Raw genomic sequence first — 10,636 nt, 5'->3', positions numbered from 1 at the left:
TTCATTTAAAATGGTGGCAGCTCATCTGCAATCCAGGTCAAGCAATTTGTTTACAAAAATTATATGACTTTTTCCATAAACCATTTTAAAAACATGTATGCTCAAATTGTCCTGGTATAATTTATTTGAGTTTTAATTTTTTTATTACAACATATGAAAGCAAACAGCTGGAACAAAACTATTTTTAAAACTCTTAATTTTGCAGAAATAGGCCAATAGAGGGTGTTCGAGAGAAGCAATTGGAGTATTTGGAGTGACAAAATGTTTGTCTAGGGTTGCTGTAACCTTCCATCCTGTCTGAAGCCGGGATACAACAATCTACAATAGGGGGCAGCACCTGCTCATGGATTTCTTTATATATTTTTTTTTATTCAAGAATTTATCAGTACTAATCTATCAATTTTAATGAATAGAAGCAAGAGATTCCAGACTCAGAAGGGAGCATCAAGGATTATCTGCTCTACATTCTGAAATAAAAGTGAAGGCACTGGGAGAATCCCAGGTCGTGTGTCCAAATTTACACTGGGTTAATTAGTAATAGAATCAGAACTGAAAGTACGTATCTCTGATTTTCTTACAGTTTCCTTGTCAACACGCCAAAAATTTAGCAAAGATTAAAAAAATCTGAATACGACCTCTTTCGGAACATTGAGACTTTAGTCAATTAAAAAAAAAACCCACTTTCAAATTATTCTAAAGTTCAAATCCTTTTGAAGTGTGTAGTCGTAGAGTTTAAATCAATAAGCCAGAATAATTTCACAGAGGTCTTCTAAGTATAAAGGAGAAACTAAATTGTTATGTCAGAAGACAGTGACAACCAAAGCATTTATGTCATAGGTAACCTCCATTTGTGTATGTAACCTTTCATACCGCTGATGCATGTGCAACTTCTGCAGTCAGCATTCACATCTGAGTTCACTTCCTTTATTAAAATATGTATATTTAGATTTTTGTGTGTGTGTGAAAAGCAATCTGTTCATAGATTTTTCTGCTTTGAAGAAATGTAATTTTTAGGTAAAATTGTTACACAAGCACGGACGGGATCAAGCCTTGACCTGGGCAGGGAAGAGAAATATGTCTAATGGACAATAAACACAACTCCGTCCAGTGGTAACCTGGCCGGCCTGTTGGCCTGACAGATACGGAATAAACAACTGTGGCTGGGGCTGTGGGAATATTTCATTCATAGGTCTGGCAGATCAGATGTCAGTCAGCTCTGAGATTATTCCTGGCCACGTTCAGAGTTTGTTTTGTCCCCTTGAATTGCTTTGTTATTACTGTATTTCTCATACATACAGTTCTATTTTCTTTATGTTTTCTGTATTTGTGTATTACTCTCCATTCTCTATAGCTTTAGGTTATGCTTTTCTTTTCTTTTCTTTTCTTTTCTTTTGAGACAGAGTTTTATTTTGTCCCCCTCAGTAGAGTATCGTGGCATCTTAGCTCACAGCAACCTCCAACTCTTGGGCTCAAAGAATTCTCTTGCTTCAGCCTCCCAAGTAGACTATAGGCTCCCACCACAACCCCTGGCTATTTTCTGAGACAGGGTCTTGCTCTTGTTCAGGCTGGTCTGGAACATGTGAGCTCAGGCAATCCATCTGCCTTGGCCTCCCAGAGTGCTAGGATTACAGGTGTGAGCCACTGTGCCCAACCCAGGTTTTTCTGTTTATGAGGTGTTTAGGCTACTTGCTTGAGATAATGGTCACAGGACCTGCCTGGACTTGGAAATCAGAGAGAGGGTTTGCTGGATTTGGCTGTTTTCTTCACTGATAACATTGTAACCTTCAAAAGAAAACTATGTTGAATTCCACTTGAGACAGACACAGGAGGAAAACTAAAATCATGTTTATTCTTACAATAGCTTTACAGAACAGTGTTGAATCAGAGTTAACGTCCTGTCTCAGGAAGAGGTTGAAGAACAGAGGGGTCACTGGTGGAGCCACGCCCCTTTACAGTGACTTGAAATGTCCACTCCCTGCAGACAGAGTGCCTCCCCAAAAGGCACAAAAAGAAGGGGCCACACTTCTCATGCCCAGTTTCTTTTTTCAAACTGTTTAGTTGAATAAGTCATTTCTGCTCCTTGATGCAAGTAATGAGGAGATGGAATGGTGAGGAGAGCTCTCGAAGGACGCTCTCTCTACATGGAAATGTCAGACGTGGGGAGGAATTGTGATAGAGGTCCACTTGTCTCCTCAAGTCTATTCTGTCCTTATTTCCTAACTTTATAGCTTTCAGTTTCACTGATTTGCAGTGAAACCTGAGATAAACACAATTATTTCCTTACAACTGGGTGTGGAGAGAGACATGGCAAAGTTCTATCCCATAGGACGTGAAGTACAGCAACTTCTTTAAAAGATGATTGGTACATATCTGTTCCCTTTCACTGGTTCTCTCTTCCTTCCTGTGGACTCCTGTGGGGGGTAGCTGTTGCTTTCTTGGACCATGAGCTGACCTTGGGAATGGAAACCATGAGTAGTAGAACAAGGCAGAAGAACTTGGGAGGCTGAAGACGTCTTAGATAAACTAGTGCTACCTACCCCAGAGCTGTCATATGGTCCCTGGACTGTCCAATGACACATTTTCATGTGAGAAATAAAACATCAATCTTCTGTGGGTCTCTGTTCCCTATATCTGAACCCAGTGATAAAAGATTTATACCCCAGCACATACATGTTTTACATTTACTAACCCTGAGATAGACGTTCATTTCTAAAACTGTGTCTAAGAGTTGATAAATTTAAATATAATAACTGAATTGATTTAAAACTCCTTTCTATCTAGGGCATATTCTTGTCAGGGTGCAAGAATACTTAATACCTGCAAGTGCCTTCTTCTAATTTGGTAGGTTGCTGTCCTCAAATGCAAATAGAAGGAGTAGCCTTCAGAGTGGAAATTCCCAGCCCACTATTTCTTTCCTTCTTTTTATTCACAATTGAACCAATTTCCCCCACCCATTTCCCCCAAATACAAGAGATTTTTCAAAGCACTGTGCTGAGGCCCTGCCTCTGTAAAAGAATAGATGCAGAGTTATGTTTCACTTGAGTGACTGAAGAGATATCACCAAGGAAAATCTATTGTTTAAAATTCATGATAAAGATGTCTTGAGATGGCTGACTGGAGACATTGGGCACCCACCTTCCCTAGAAAGAAAAACCAAAATTGTACGTTGAAAATGCTACTTCAAATAGAATTGCAAGGAGAGAACACTGTGGCCCAACAACGGAGAAGTCACGGAAACACTCGAGGCACAGAAGGAAGAGAATGCAAAGGGGTGACTCAGAGAGATCCGCAGGACCCCAGAGAGACTCAGTGTTGGGGGGAAAAGGGTACGTGAGAGAGTTTCATTGGTCCACATCCCTGCTGCAGGCTGCTGTGAGCCCTTCCACAGGAGAGGTCCTCTACTCACATGAACCCTGACAGAGAATAATTTGGACACTTTCTTTCACCCCAGGACATTGCACTGGACTGGGAACTTTTTTATGAATCCCATTTAGATTACTTTTGATCCATATTTTGGATTCTATACCTGACATTTCAATCAGTTCCTATTCTTTGGAGTCCATTGCTAGAGAATTATGATCCTTTGGACATATTGAAACAGTCTGCTTCATCAGATTGCTAGAGTTCTTGGGCTTGTTCCCTCCCATCTGTAACCTCTTCTCTTAGCTCTAGACAAAGAGCTTTGCACGTGAGTAGCATTTTTATGTACCCATAATGACCAAGATGAGAATCAAATTAAGAGCTCAATACCATTTACAGTGAACAGCTGCAATAAAATTAAACAAAATAAAATGTCTAGAAATATACTAAATCAAGTTGAAAGATTTATATAAGGAGAACTACAAAATGTTGGTGTAAAAAGTCACACATGACACAAGCCTTGGTTCAAGGATCAGAAGAATCAATATTGTTAAAATGTCTATACTGTTCAAAGTGATTTATAGATTCAGTGTAATTCTCATCAAAATATCTACTTCATTTTTCACATAATTAGAAACAGCAATCCTAAATTTCATATGGGATCAAAATAGAGCCTCAATAGCCAAACAATTCTAAGAAAATTAACAAATCTGGAGGCATCATATTACCTGACTTCAAATTGTACTACAAAGCTATAGCAACCCAAACAACATGGCACTCAGGGCACTGGTATAAAACTAGACACATAGATCAAAGGAACAAAACAGACAAGAGAGAAATAAAATCATATACCTTAACCAACTAATCTTCAACAAAGGAGACAAAAAAATAAACTGGAAAAGGGAGGTCCTATTAAAAAATCTTGCTTGGAAAATTGAATAGCCACTTGCAGAAGAATGAAATTGAATCCTTAACTCTCCCCATATACAAAAACTAACTCAAGAGTATTAAAGACTTAAATGTTAGACCTGAAATTATAAAAATTCTAGAAGAAAATTTAGAAAAATTCTTCTAAACATTGGATGAGGCAAATAATTTATGGCTAAGACCCTAAAAGTAAATCATCAAAAAGAGAAATAAATAAATGGAACTTAATAAAAGCTTCTGCTCAACAAAAGAAACAATCACCAGAGTAAACGGATATTTTTCAGAATGGGAGAAAATATTTGCAAACTCTGCATGCATCTGATGAAGAACTATTCCACAGAATCTATAAGAAACTCAAGCAAATCAGCAATAAAACCAAATAATTCCATTATAAAGTGGAAAAAAGACATGGACTGACATTTTTCCAAAGCAGATATATAAATGGCCAACTAACACATGAAAAAAATGCTTAGCATCACTAATCATCAGGGAAATTCAAATTACAATCACAAGACACCACCTTACCCCTGATAGAATGGCCATTACCGAAAAGCCAGAAAAATAACAGATGGTGATACAAATGCAGTGAAAACAGAACACTATTGGTGGGACATAAACTTTTACAACTTCTATGGAAAACATTATGGAAATTCCTCAAGGACATAAAAGTAGACCTACAATTTGATCCAGCAATCCCATAACTGGATATCTACAGAAAGGAAAAGAAATCACAATATCAAAAAGACGTAGGTACTAGTATGTTTATCACAGCACAGTTCACAATTGCAAAGAAATGAAATCAACCTGAGTGTACATGAACTGATGAGTGGATAAAGGAAATGTGTTGTGTGTGTGTGTGTGTGTATGTGTGTGTGTACATACCCAGGTATATACACACACACACCATGGAACACTACCCACTTCTAGAAAAGAATGAAATAATGACTTCTGGCAGCAACTTAGGTGGCACTGGAGAACATTATTCTAAGTCAGTGGTTCTCAACCTGTGGGTCGCAACCGCTTTGGGGTCTCCTGTATATCAGATATTTACATTATGATTCATAACAGTAGCAAAATTACAGTTAGGAAGTAGCAACGAAAATAATTTTATGGTTGGGGGTCCCCACAACGTAAGGAACTATATTAAAGGGTCATGGCATTGGGAAGGTTGAGAACCACTGTGTGAAGTTTCTCAATATTGACAAAATAAATACTATATGTTCTCATTTACAAGTGGTAGCTAAAGGATGAATAAACATGGTCACACAGAGTGGGATAATGGACTCAGAAGCAGGAAGGTTGGGGGCTCAGGGGTCAAAACTTATCTACTGGATACAGTAGTGATGAGTCCACTCAAAGCCCTGACTATACAATTCATCCAAGTAACAAAACATCACTTTCACTCCCTAAATTAAAATTAAAAACTATAGTGACAATAAAAGGATCAGTGGCGAGGGGGTTGTGGTCAGTGAGGGATGAAGAGGCATGCTACATTTTTAGGTCACTGAAAGTGCTCTGTATGACCCCACATTAGTGGACACACATCATTACACATTTGTCCAAACCCACAGAAGGTACAATTAGAGTCAACTCTAATGTAAATTATGGAATTTGGGTGACGATGATGCGTGAATGTGGATTTACCAACGGTAGCAAAGTGCCTCTCTGATGGAAGATGTTGACAACAGGGGAGGTTGTGCACTTGTGGGTTAAGGTGTATCTTCTGCTAACTCCTACTATAAATCTTAAATTTCTCTAAAAACAACATTAATTAGAAATAAAACTGATTCATCTTTATGCAATAGGACCTTTAGTCTGCTAGGTTTTCCCAGTAAAATACACACATCCCTAGTCCAGAACACACTGTTGTATCACAAACTTAAATCTCGTAGAGGCCAGGTGAGGGACACCACCACAAGTCAGGACTGTCAGAGTCTGTGGCAGACTGCAGACCACACAGGGTACCTAAAGGGAGAAGCTGACACTTAGCACCAGCCAATCGTTCCACTGGAGCATGTAGGACTTTGGTGGACAGATTGCCAGTCAGGATGGGCCAGGTTCTGCTGTGGCAACAAACAAGCCCCAGTTAATATCAGTCTAAAAGAACGAAGATTTGTCTGGCACTCACATCATGTATCCAACACAGGCCATTGGGTCCTGTCTATTTGTCACAGTCATTCAAGCACCCATGCTGGCAAAAGCTCCATCTGGACCCATATTTCTGTACATGCTAAGGCAGGGGAAAGTGGACACTGTCACTCACAGACTGGTTCTTAAACTTTCAGCCCAGAAGTACTAAGCTTCACCTATAGTTATAATTTATTGGCCAAATCAAATGACCAGAAAATGAAATCTTACCACATCCCTGGAAGAAAAGAAAATAATAGTTTGCAAATAACACCAAGGATGTGTATTATTGTGGGGTTCTTTCTTCTACCTTTCTTTAACATGGTTGGCAATCCAAAATAGTGTGTGGAATTTCCTGATATATAAACATGGGCAGCCAGTTCATTTAAAAAATACGTCTGTAGGATGATGTTTGTTCTTTCTCCTGTACTATCTCATGTGTGAGGCTTACAGAGTTAGCTGGCAGCTGAGGAGAAGCAGAGAAAGATCTGGCAGTTTGTGGAGGGAAGAAATATTGGAAATAAAACACAGGTAAGCTGAAAAACAGACAGTTACTCCTTCATATGCTTGGTGGGAAGCCACAGGAAGTGGTACACATATTTTTACCTGCTTCAAAATCTGCCCAGAATGGTTAAAATTTAAAAGATCAATGATCTAAGTGTTGGTAAGGATACGGAACAACTGGAAATCTCATAAGTTGGCTTAAACACTTTGGAAAACCATTTGGAAAGTATCTACTGGAAATAGATATGTTTCTAGGATAAACAGAAGAACTTACCCTACGTATATGGTCTAGAAATCCCAGTGTTAGGGTATATTTTCAGGGGAATTGCACATGTACAAGAATATTCACAGCAGCTATATTCATAAAAGCTTCAGAGTGAAAATACAGATTATCTGAAATAAGCCCAAAGGCATAAAATACATACTAGATGATTCCATCTGTCTGAAGTTCAAGGTTACATAAGGCTAATATATGGTGATAGAAGTCAGACTAGTAGTCACTTCTTTGGGGAGTATTAACTGAGATAGGATAATCAGAAGGGAACTTGCAAATACTCCCTTCTGAGGAGAGAAAAGGGAGAGTGTTTCTCAACCTTTTTTAAATTTCAGGGTGCTCTTGAATCTATGGTTCAACTTTGTGACATGTAAATTATGTAGATCAAAAAAAGAATTAAAAAAGAATACACTTACTGTGCTTTGAACTGCTTTTGAAAAAATTTAATTAATAATCTTTAAAAATTTTTGTGGGACATCTAAGATCCTCTCAAAGCACACCAGTTGCAAAGCACCGCTTGAGTGGCAGATGTCTGTGTACATGCGGTTCTGAGCGTGCACCACGGACTATTGAATGATAATTGACCTCACTTGAGATTTGTGCACTTACGATCTGTAAGTTAATCCTCAATTAAAAGTGTTAAAAAGAATTTTCTTGCCAACTCATTGACATTTATTGAAGACAGATCAGGAGTTTGAGGGAATTCATTATATAATTCTCCATATTTTGATAAATGAGCAAAAATTTTATAGCAATTTAAAAATGATATGCTCAGCTGAGGAAACACACAACCTGAACGGTAGATGCCTCTGAAAAAGTAAAATTGGAGGAGTTCATCTTTATTTTAGAGATTTTTACACTGCTTGAGTTTATAACAATAATATTAATTTCATGATTTAAAAAATTGAAAAAAAGCAGAGATGCCATTTCTATCAATGGAAATGGCCTAGGATGCCATTTGTAGGCTATAATGTAGGGCTATCCAACCTTTAAGGAACACTCAACGTGCTGTAAACTTTTTCTGATAGTGGAACAAGTGTCTTGCTCCTAGCGGCATTGATTTAATTGCTGGGGGGTGGGATTTGGGCACGACTATTGTTTAAAAGTTCCCTAGGAGTTTGTGATGTGTTAGGTTATGAACCACTGGACATCAGCCACCAGCTCCTTGCTGTTATACTTGAGTCACCTGGAATGCTTTGAAAGGCTCCACACCCTGGCCCAATCCCACAGCAAGTACATTTGCATCTGGAGTTTTTCAGGGGTTTCTAATGTGTGGAATTGTTTTGCCCCATCCAAGGTAACTGAGGCTGTTATATACTCTCTTATGAGCTATCAAAGCAGATGGACCCAGAAATACCCTCAAGGAATGGAAGAAATGTTTGGTTAGCAGGCCAACTGTAAGCACCAATTTTTTTTTTAAGGAAAAAGAAATGATGAAAGCCACAAGATTAGCCCCCTTGCGGCTCCTGGCATGGTGACTGGAGAGCTTGGATTTGTTAAATAGTCATCTTTCCTTACTTTGATTCGAAGGAAGCATGAAATCATCTGAAACTAAAACTGAGTCACAGACAAACTTACGGGAAGATCCCCAAAGTCTGAGCGGTAAAGTAAATGAGTTGGGAAGAATGTGTGTGGAGATTAGGTTTCTGTCTGTCTAGTATAAAGTTGCCCTAGTGAACCAGAACCCATTCCTGTTTTTAGACTTCAAGGAGATTAGATTGCAGTGGGCCTAAGTTTGAATATGTGATCATTTGGGCAAGCTCTAGACTTAAGTATACTATTACAGTTTTTGCAAAGAATTATAAAAAAAGAAAAAAAAAATGAAACACTACATTTAAACTACCCCCAAAGACAAGAGGAGCAACGTGAGTAAGCCTCTCTACCTACAGATAACTTGAATGTTAAATTTTTAGAGATACTAAATTGTTCACAAACCTAACTGCCCTCATTTATATCCAATGTTGACAAGATATTTGTTCTTTGTAGGTATTTACTTGTGGTAAGGCTTGTGAGATAAATCTCCTAAGTGTCTCTTTTGCTCATATAGTTTTGGAAATCTTCTTTTAGAAACGATTCCTCCATCCCCCAAACTATCAAACTCAATTTATACCATAAACTCTATGCTTCTGTGGATGCATTCCCCACATGCACACGTTTACCTCAAATCTGCCTACAGAGATTTATCAGATTAAGTTTTGCTCCTCTGAAAACCTCTAGTGGCTTTCCATTTACCCACAAAGGAAGCCACTTAAAGTGCCCTCAATCATTCTTCCTGTGTCTAAAGGTAGCTCATTCCTTTCCTTCATGGGTCATCCCTCTGGAAAGGCATGCCCTGACCCCTCTGTCTAAAATATTTCCAGCTCCTTCTCAGCCCTTAACACCATCAAAAATATAATTTATGTATTGTTCATTCATAAGCTCTGGAAAGGCAAAGGTTTGTGTGCTTGGTTCACACTGGATGCTCACTGCCTATGACAGTGACTAACAAGAAGCAGGGACTAAGTCGAAGCTGGATAGATGTCATGGAGTAGAGACAAAATAATATGATGGCCTCCAAGAAGAGAATTCCAAAAGAGGAGTTAAAAAAGAACATTGATGAAAGTAGCATCATGAGAATAATTGTGTCGCTAGCTATGATAGCTGAAGAGACCGCAGGAAACTCCACAGCAGGCACAGGCCGTAAATCAGGTCAACAGCCCAGGTAGCAATGACCAATCAGAAGTTCACACACTACTAACCCTGGCGGAGACCCCAACCACGGAAGGACAGTCGACCTGTCAGAACCCCGGCCACCCCGATGACCAATAGGTGATCAGACACTGACTTCTTCCCCAGCCACCTTCCCTAGCATTTTATTGCAACCCATAGTACCCTGCGAGAAAGTGTATAAAAACTTCCCTGGCCATTGTTTCAGGGCCACTCCCTCATGACCACCCTGTAAGTAGGAGGGACCCAAGCATATGCCTGAAAGAAAGACCCTCCTTGACTTTTCATGTGTGCAAGGTGGTGTCTCAGTGGTGTCTTTTCGGGTCCCAACAACAATAGCCACTTTGAAGAGGACACTACTTGTTTGAAAATATCTATTGACCACAGAAAAGACAATTTTTTGTTTAAGAATGTAATATACTATATATTTAGCTTGATTCCCTCTTATATACTTATAAGCCTTTTAGCAAGACATCTCATTTCTGGCTGGAGTTTGCCCCTATAATCAAAATTTAGGAATAATTTTTCTTCTTATGAAATTAATCTGCAGACCCTTCCTGTTTTGGGGAGCTGAGGTTAGGAATGTGATAGGTATCTCAGAAGTAGGCACAGGAGCCTGGGAGCTGATAGTTGGCCTTTTTTTTTTTTTTTTAAATGTCAGAGCAACTGGTTTCTGGTAAATAAAACTACTGTTTGAAGGGACGGGAGATTATTACATTGTTTCAGAATTTGTTACAA

Source organism: Otolemur garnettii, unplaced genomic scaffold, assembly GCF_000181295.1.
Source record: "Otolemur garnettii isolate 467f Iridium unplaced genomic scaffold, OtoGar3 scaffold00032, whole genome shotgun sequence".
NCBI classification, from domain to species: domain Eukaryota; kingdom Metazoa; phylum Chordata; class Mammalia; order Primates; family Galagidae; genus Otolemur; species Otolemur garnettii.
Note: the sequence above shows the minus strand (reverse complement) of the source record.